This window comes from Enhydra lutris, unplaced genomic scaffold (genome assembly GCF_002288905.1).
Source record: "Enhydra lutris kenyoni isolate GAN:26980312 unplaced genomic scaffold, ASM228890v2 scaffoldscaffold10, whole genome shotgun sequence".
Taxonomy (NCBI): domain Eukaryota; kingdom Metazoa; phylum Chordata; class Mammalia; order Carnivora; family Mustelidae; genus Enhydra; species Enhydra lutris.
This window is the reverse complement of record NW_019154094.1, coordinates 2355381-2365271: the sequence shown is the minus strand read 5'-3', so window position 1 is coordinate 2365271 and position 9891 is coordinate 2355381.

The window sequence follows — 9891 nt, the reverse complement described above, 5'->3', positions numbered from 1 at the left end:
TGACCCTGCAGGTGAGAAGGACGATGTCAGTCCTGAGCTCCTGGATCCAGGAAGGAGCCGAGCCCCAGCTCCCCCTACACCTCTCCAAGTGGTTCCCTCCTCAGAAGAAGGCCTGTTCTCACTATCTTATAGTTGATAAGCTCTCTCTGGTGTGGACAGTTACTCAGTGAGCTCTGCAGATACCCCTGGTCATATCCTCAGGGGCTAGTCCCTGGGTGCAGATACCCAGGGCCAAAGGTAAGGAGGGTAGGACGGGGCAACCAGGGATGGCTTCCTGGAAGAGGAGGTATTAGAGCTTTGGCTCCCAAAGCAACCGATACCTAGAACAATGTGCTGCTTCTGCAGCATCCACCTGTTCAACTACTCAAGTGGCCTTTATCGAGCCTTCCTGGCCAATATGCACTGAGGACATAGCAGTAAGCAAGAGAGACGAAAATCCCTGCCGCCAAGGGCAATGGGAAGACAGAGTGGGTGTGGGAGGGACAGAACTACAAGAGAAAGAGCCAGGACGTGGCATGGCTCTCAGAGCCTCATCCATGGTCTTGAATCCAGAGTCTCGGTGAAGGGGGATGAGGCCCCCAGTCCTCAGTGTGTCTCATAAGCAACTGACTGAGGACACACCTGGATGTGAGGCCCAGGAAAGCAGCCAGATGCTTGGCACCCTATGATCACACACACCGCCCAGCTCAGCGTGTGGGTCCAGAGGGCTGCCAAGGCATTTGCAGAATGAATGACTCCCCCAGCTCTGGGCACGCAGCACACCTCACTCACTGCTGGGAACAGCGGCGGTGAGGATCTTAAGACTCAGGAAGAGAAGCCCCTATGGCGACGGGAGGCTCACGGGAGAGAGGAGCCATGGAGGCAGAAGAGCGAAGGGAAGCCGCAGGGGAGCGGGACAGGGGCAGAGCGGGGCCCTCCGCACCGCCTGCTGTCGTCCATGCAGTTCTACCAGACGCCCGTCCGGTTACATCCTCGGCTGTTCTTCTGCCACGGCGCAGAGTCGAGTTGTTGGGACAGAGGCCATCTGGCCTGCAGAGCTGAAAACGTTCATATTCTGGCTCTTTTGAGGCGCAGTTCACGGACACTAGCACAGAGGGTCCGTCTGTCCAAGGTGGTAGGAGAAGGAGACCCCAAGTGGCCAAATGGCCCGGCAGACCGGGCCCTGGAGGACTCCCAGCCTCCAGGTGCTAGCCCAGCCCCACAGGCCCGGGGAGCCACCTGCCACCGTGCTGGGGACCCTTGACCTTCCAAATCTCACAAGGGCTCCTCAGGTGCCTCCCTTGGAATGTGCCCAACAAGGGTAAGAAGTGGCAGCTCAGGTGGGCACTGAGGCTAGGAGCCAACGAAAGGCCACGGGTCGAGAGAAGCCAGAGCCATGGTCAGGGACACCCAGGCACCTGGAACAGGTGAGCAAGCATGCAGGGACACGAGCTTGAGCTATGATCACTGCCAGCCATCATCACTGCTCTCCCATGAGCCCCTGGGTCCTTCTGCGGTGTCACCAACCACTGCAACGTGACGGGCACGCGCTGAGATGAGCAGGGGCTGCAGAACACATGTGAGCACCCAGGGCTTTTTTTTTTTTTTTAAAGACTTATTTATTTTGGAGAGAGAAAGAGAGAGAGCACAAGCATGAGTAGAGGGAGTGGCAGGCAGAGGCAGAGGGAGTGGCAGGCGAAGCAGGCTCCCAGCTGAGCAAGGAGCCCCATATGGGACTCGATCCCAGGACCCCAAGATCATGACCTGAGCCGAAGACACGCTTAACTGAGCCACCCAGGCGCCCCCAGGCATCCAGGACCTGGTGTGGCAACAGGAAGCAGAACTAGCTAGTAATTTTTCATATCGATGACACGCTGGAATATTCTGATAGAGCGGTAGGTAGGACAGAGTGAACTCAGCAGGATTCGGGGATGACGATGCAGCAGGAAACGGCGGGAATTTGCCTTTTGACCCAGAGGACAGGACAGTCGCGCCGGCAGCCCCTCCCCAACTTACATTGCCCGACTTACATGAGACTGAGAGACTGGGAACATTTTCTCTCCTTTTCTCCCTCCCACCTCCCTTCCTTTTTCGCTTTTTTCTTTCCCCCTTTTGGGAGCCAGACATGCAAGGACTAAGTCATTCAAAAGCCACTGCGCTGAATCACTGTTATCGTACACCTGAAACTGATGTAACACCAAATGTTAACTAGATTGGCATTAAAATAAAAAACTTAATAAAAAAAAAAAAGCCACTCTGTATACAGGGGATTTAGCGTAGTCCTCACAAACGCAGGAGAAAGGTACAGGCTCAGAGAGGACTTGAGAAGACTCTCCATTCCCCTGCAGACTGACCTCCAGCACGGAAGCAGCACCCAGCATCAACCAGAGAAGCCATGTAAACCTCCCCCTGGGGAAGGGGGAGATCTGGATCTCTGGAGTTAACACACTATTAAATCTGAATGTCCAGTTTCCAGCAACAGCAACAACCACAAGGCATAAAAAGAAACAGGAGAAGTACAGCCTATTCAAAGGGAAAAAAAGAAAAAAAAAGTCAACGGAAACCAGAAAGGCCTGATGGCAGGCTTACTGGACAAGAACTTGAAAGCAACGGTCTTAAAGATGCTCTCAGAAAGAAAGGAAGACATGCAAGACAACGTTGCACAAACGAAACAAATGTCACCGAGGACACAGAAAACACAGAAATAAACCCAAAAGAAATTCTGTAGCTGAAAAGTACAATAACTGAAATGAAAATTCACCAGAGGAATTCAATTCATGATTCCAACAGTGATTTTTGATGATAGGATGAGAGCAATTATCAAGTCCGAGGAACGCGGAGAGATGACGGAAGAAAGTGAGCAGCAGCTTCGGGGACTTTTAGGACCCCATTAAAAGGGCCAACACGCACATGGAGTCCCAGGACAGAAAAGAGCAGAATGAATTTTTGAAGAAATAACGGCCCCAAACTTTCCACAGTTGATCAAAGGTGTTAATATAAACGTCCAAAAAGCTCAACAAATTCCAAGTGGGATGACCTCAAAGAGATCCACAGTGAGACCCACTATAATCTGACTGCTGAAAGACAAAGAGGGAATCCCTTTGAGGGAAAGCAGAGATAAAGGGAAAGTTTATACCTAAAAATGTTTATATTAAAAAAGAAGGGGTCACCTGGGTGGCTCAGTGGGTTAAGCCTCTGCCTTCGGCTCAGGTCATGATCTCAGGGTCCTGGGATCGAGCCCCGCATCGGGCTCTCTGCTCACCGGTGAGCCTGGTTCCCCCTCACTCTGCCTGCCTCTCTGCCCACCTGTGATCCCCACCCCTCCCCTTAAAAATAAAAAAAAATAAAAAAAAAAAAAAAAAAAGATCTTTTGGGGTGCCTGGGTGGCTCAGTGGGTTGAGCCTCTGTCTTTAGCTCAGGTCATGATTCTCAGGGTCCTGGGATCAATCCCCGCACCGGGCTCTCCGCTCGGCGGGGAGACTGCTTCCCCCACTCTCTGCCTGCCTCTCTGCCCACTTGTGATCTCTCTCTCTCTCTCTGCCAAATAAATAAAATCTTTAAAAAAAAAAAAAAAAAAAGATCTCAACATGACAACCTTTCACCCCAAGGAACTAGAAAAAGAACAAAAGGAAAGCTAGCCAAAAAAAACAAAATGATAAAGAGAAGAGCAGAGATTTTAAAAATTGAGACTAGAAAAACACAAAAGATAATCAACAAAAGCAAAAGTTGGTTCTTGACAGCCCTTTAGCTAGACTAAGAAAAAAGAGCAAAGACTCAGAAGTAAAAGTGGGGACACTACTACCGACTCTACAGATATAAAAAGCATTATGAGAGTATTGTGAACAGCTGTACAACCAACAAACTGGATGACCTAGAGAAAATTACACAGATTCCTAGAAACACGAAACCTACCAAGACCAAATCACAAAGAAACAGAAAAGCTGAACAGATTATTGTTAGTAAGGAGACCGAATCAGTAATTAAAACCCTTCTTGGCTTCACTAAGTTTCCACCAAACATTTAAAGGAGAACTAACATCGATCCTTCTCAAACTTTACCAAAACCACTAAAGAACAGGGAACACATCTAATTCATCCATGAGGCCAGTGATACCAAGGTCAAAGACATTATGAAGAAAATTACAGACCAATATCTCTTATTAACCTTGATGCAAAAATCTTAGCAAGCAAATATTAGCAAGCCAAATTCAGCAGCATATTAAAAGGATCAGACACTGTGATCACGCAGGATTTATCCCTGGGATGCATGGTTCAACACATCAAAAAGGAAAAAAAAAAAAAAGAAGAAAGAAAAGAAAAGAAAAATCAATGTAGGCCCATGTTGGGTGTAGAGATTACTTGAAAATAAAATCTTTTTTTGTTTGTTTTTAAGAATTTATTTATTTTTTTGAGAGAGTGAGAGTGAAAAAGCACAGCAGGGGTGGGGCGCGCAGCCCCCCACCCCCAGTTTGCCATCCCTCGTGCCCCGCCGCGCCTTTGCCCCCAGTGGCCTCCGGGGCTACCGGGCGCGGTGTGCATGAAGGGCTGCGCGGACCAGGGTATGGGGGGGGGTCCCGGGGATAGCACTCACCTCCCGAGCTCTGGCCGAGCCCCGCGCCCGCCGCCACCTGCGGCTCGGTCTCTGACACCCGAGCCCGCCCCGCCCCTACCTCCGCGGTTGCGGCGCGGCTGCCGCCTGGCTCCGCCCTCGGGGCGTGGCGTCCAGAGTCCCCACCCACAAGACGCCTCCCGGAGGCAGGGGCGGGCTTGGAGTACGCGCGGCCAGCCATTGGGCCATTTAGAAGCTCCTTCAGTCCCGCGAGCTGATTGGTTGATCCAGAAACCAGGCAATTTATTACCCCTCCTTCCACCACCCGCAGTGTATTTGCATAAGTTAAAGTAGCAGGCTCATCTTCCGCCACCTGAGACCCAGAGGGAGGGGGAAGGGGTGATTACAGTTTATTGAGGTCCCACTGTGTGCCAGGCACTATACTGGGCTCATGTGCTGTCCCCCCCCACCCCAAAACTTGCGGGCGGGACGTTATCGATTCCCATTTTACAGGTGGAGAAACAGACACCGGAAAGACAAGAACTTGCCAGGAGGCCACACAGCAAGTCCACATCCTTGAAGGCAGTCTTGGGATCTGGCCCCAGGGCTGGGAAGAAATACCCCAAGAATGCTATCTTGTCACAAATCAGAAAAGCTTCCATCTCTCTCACCTGGGCCCCCATAAATGAGATTTATACAACGCTCCTGCCATTCAACCCTCCACTGGAACACTGGGGTGACCTCCCCGCCCCAGGCCTGCTTCTCCACTGTTGTCCACTGCTTAGCTAGGGCAGCCCAGGAGCATGGGCCTCTGGAGTCCCACAGTCTTCTTTTCCCGTCCTCCACGTTGGTCCTGCTGACGCCGTGTCTCCAAAACACCCCACTTTGTCCATTTTCCTGTATCCCCCTCCATGGCCCAAGGCCAGGCCTACAGGCTGTCTTGGCTTCTTAGTTGGACCTCTTGTTGCCTCCACCCCTGCCCAGAAAAGTCTCTGCTCCCATGGCAATTATAGACTTTTTTTTTTTTAATAAATGATTTATTTTAGAGCTGTTTTTGACTTACAGAATTATTGTGAAGATAGTACAGAATTCCTGTGTATCCCACACCTAACTTCCCCTATTATTAACACCTTACATTAATATGGAACATTTGTTACAATGAGTGAACTGATACTGGGACATTATATTTTATTTTTATTTTATTTATTTTTAAGATTTTATTTATTTGACAGGAGGAGCAGCAGGCAGAGGGAGAAGCAGGCCCTCCGCGGAGCAGAGAGCGCGATGCGGGTCTCGATCCCAGGACCCCAGGATCATGATCTGAGCCGAAGGCAGAGGCTTTAACCCAGGAGCCCCCCAGGCCTTCCAGGACCCTGGGATCTTGACCTGAGCCAAAGGCAGACGCCCAACCGACTGAGCCCTCCAGGTGCTTCCAGGACATTGTTATTAAAGTCCATGCATTATTCAGATTTTCTCTGTTTTCCCTAATACCCTTTCTCTGCCTCCAGACTGCACGTTACATACAGTCCTCAGGCCTCCTGAGACTCCTCTGGGCGGAGAGTTTCTCGGATTTTCTTGCTGTTGATGACCGGGGCAATGTTGAGAACCGGTCAGGCGTGGGCAGAGAGACACAGTGAGAGAGGGAACACAAGCAGGGGGAGTGGGAGAGGGAGAAGCAGGCTTCCCGCCCAGCAGGGAGCCTGATGCGGGGCTAGATCCCAGGATTCTGGGATCGTGACCTGAACCGAAGGCAGACACTTAACTGCTGAGCCACCCAGGCGCCCCTGTCTCGTGTTTTTTCAAGGCTGGCTTGGGGGTGACAGCTTTAGGGAGGAACACAGAGGTGAAGCAGCCTGCTTGTCACACCAAGTCCAGGGCACATGCCATCAGCCTGACTCTTCACAGTGACGTTCACCTGGATCACCTGGCTGAGGTGGCCTCTGTCGGGTGTCTCCACCGCAAAGTCACTCTCTTCCCGGGGTTCTGGTGCTTTGCCTGGCGGAAGGAAGTTACCACGCACAGCCCATACATACTGAAGGGATGGGGAGTCAGGCTTCCCCCCTGCACAAATTATTTTTAATTCCTCTCATCTCCCTGTTATCCTTCACATCAGTATGGATTCGTGGATATTTATTTTATACTTTGGGTTAAAATCTGATCTCACTTTATTGATTTTCCTACTCAAGTGATTTCAGCTTTGGCCATCAGAGGCTACTGGGTTGGTTCTCAGGGCTCTTTGACACTCCCCCATCACATCCGTGGTTTTCCCCTCTTAGCACCTCCTTACTTTGTCTTTACGAAATGCTTCATGCTCGTCTCCTATATTTCCTGCTCCAGTCCTAGAATCAGCCTTTTCTCCAAGAAGCAGCCTTTTGCCGGAGAATACAGTTGTCTCCCCTTTTGCACAGTGTGGTCACCCGCACTCCAGACACAGATGATAGCGCTTCTGACATACGGTCAGAAGGTCAACAGCAGCCTCACGCTATGTCACAAAGCCCAAGTCATTCACCTCGCTCCATGTCCTCACGTAGGCATTTTATCATCTCCCATCATCACAAGAAGGGTGAGTACACAAGATGAGAATTTGAGAGACAGACCACATTCACATAACTTCTATTATAATATTAATGTCATAATGTGCCTAATTTATAAATTAAACTTTAGCATAGGTATGTATAGGAAAAATCATAGTATAAATACAGGGTTCAGGGCTCTCCCTGGTTTCAGGCATCCGCTGGGGATCTTTTTTTTTTTTTTTTCTCAGATTTTATTTACTGGGGCGCCTGGGTGGCTCAATTGGTTAGGCAGCTGTCTTCGGCCCGGATCACAATCCGGGGTCCTGGGATCGAGCCCCTTGTTGGGCTTCCTGCTCAGCAGTGGGGGCTGCTTCTCTCTCTGCCTCTGCCTGCTGCTCCCCTGGCCTGTGCTCTCCTGCTGTCAAATAAAATCTTTAAAAAAAAAAAAAAAAAAAGAAAGAAAAGATTTTGTTTATTTGAGAGAGAGTGCACAAGCACGAGGAGGGTCAGAGGGAGAAGCAGACTCCCCGCTGAGCAGAGAGCCTGGTGTGGGACTCGATCTTGGGACTCCGGGATCAGGACCTGAGCTGAAGGCAGACGCTTTATGACTGAGCCACCCAGGCACTCCTCCACCGGGGATGTTGGAACATATTCTGCACAGATCAGAGGAACACTGCTGCGCTAACACAAACTGAGATCGGGGCATTCGTGTGCTGCTTGCTACTTCGGATCATTGCTTCTAGGCCTCACAGCTGACAGCAAGGACACAAAATGTGTCTATTACCTGCATATATACACACACCTGTAAATAGCTCCACACCTAACGGTCTGCATCTGAATTAAGTTACACATGAATTCATGCAGACGTCTCTACACCTCATCCATTAGCAAATGGATTCTTCTAGCCTCCTCCCCTTGCCTGTCTAGAACCTCCACCCCAAAGTGAAAAACCTGGCTCCCATCCTCCACCCACCCCGTTAACTTAATTGCTCCATTCCAGTGCACACTACGGTGGATCCAGGATGTCTACCTGGGCCCGTGGTGAGGGTTTCAGACAGGGATGGATCAACTTCCTCCCTAGCTCCAAACCCTCCTGTAGGGCTTGGCACCCTCAGTAAAGACACCATGCCCTCCCACAGCCCTCCAGGCCTGTGCACCCGGACACTGTGTACAACCCTGTCCTCGTCTCTCCCTGCCGGCTCACTGCTGACCTGACAAAATCAATCCCACCTCAGGGCCTTTGCCCCTGTTGTTCCCTTGGCTGCGGTGCTCTCCTCCCAGCTCTACATCTGACCACTAACTCAACTCTTAGTTTCTACACAGAAGCCCTGGTCAGGCTTCCTTCCAGTCCAATGCTGAACCCCCCCACCCCACCCCGCCCCAGGGTTACGGCATGGCTGGGAGTCATCCCTTCCCCCAAAAGGCTGGAAGCCTCGTGGGGGCCCTGGCAACACTCATATGGACCAAGTGTATTTACACTCACCATACACATCTCCCCCAAGCCCCAGGCAGGGGGAAGGGGGTGGCGGTGGTGATTCTCTTATTTTATAGGACAGGGTACTGAGTCTTGGGGACAAGAAGCTACTCTCTGAAGTCACACACCAAAGATATGTCAGAGACAAGAATTAACTCAGGTTCACTGGTGCCAAAGCGCCCACCCACCTTGACCTCAGATCCTAAAACAATGCTGAGGGGATGGGGAGTACGGGATGCAGAACTCTTTGTTGCAGAAGGAAACCTGGGGGTCCAGGCCAGTTTTCTTATTTCTGAGATGGGGGGGAGGGAGGGTCTGGGAGCACACAGAGAGGATAAGTAACATCCCTCAGGTCACCAGCAGTACAACCATTTCCTGAGCACCTACTATGTGCCAGGTGGGGGAAGGCACATACTCTGTGTAGGTGGGTGCCGGCCTTGACCTGTCCTGGCAGTGACCCAGACTATTACAGACTAGAAGGAAAGAGGAGGGTGACTTGCTGGTGGACAGGGTGGCATTTTAAAGGGAGCAGTTCAGGAAGAGCCAAAAGTGGGGGTGGGGGGAGTAGGTCAGAACCAGAGGGAGAACAGGGAGGGCTTCTTGGAGGAGGGGCCTTAGCAGGTGGGGCCTGGAAGATGAGAGCTTATCGCACTGTTCTTACAGGGAGAGGCAACCCTCCCCTCCTCCACCATTACCTCCTAAGAGCCCCGTTCTTCCCAGAAAAGCCCCCCAGCCTCCCCTGCCCCATCCCCAGCCCCTTGAAGGGAAAGTCCCAGCTGCTCAGCGGGGTGTCTAGGCAGCTAGAGGGCTAGCCCCATCCCGCAGCCTCCCCTTGGGGAGCTTCAATATTACCAGTCTTCTTTCAGTTCCTTTAGAAGACCAAGCCTGGGCCTCTGTGGGTCCCCTGCCAGGTGTGCTCTCCCTCTTCCCCCAACAGTGGCTTAATCCTCTGCTTCCTCATGGGGCCTTTTCTCACCCCCAAGCGGCACATGGATCCTCCTCTGGCACCGTGCTCCCCCCCAATCCCCACCCGACACTGTGGGTTGTTGTAGCCTCCTGTGTGACTCCCCCACTTGCCCATTTGCCCCGTGAGGGCAGCACCTAGCATGCTGGCTGATGCGTGGCCGGCTGGTGGGCATCCCAGGGAGAGGACACCGTGGGTGCAGAGGCCTTAAGTGTGATCTAAATGTCGCAGGAACATGGCAAAATCAGGGGGCAGCTGTGGCTCCGGCTCGGGGTATCAGGGAGGGGCTGCCCGTGAGCTGGCTGCGCAGAGTGGGTGCCCGGGCCAAGGTCGCACAGCCGGCTCCCGGCGCATGCTCCAGGCAGGGCCCCCAGGTGCTTCGGCTGCTGTGGGGATATTTTTAGTGCGCA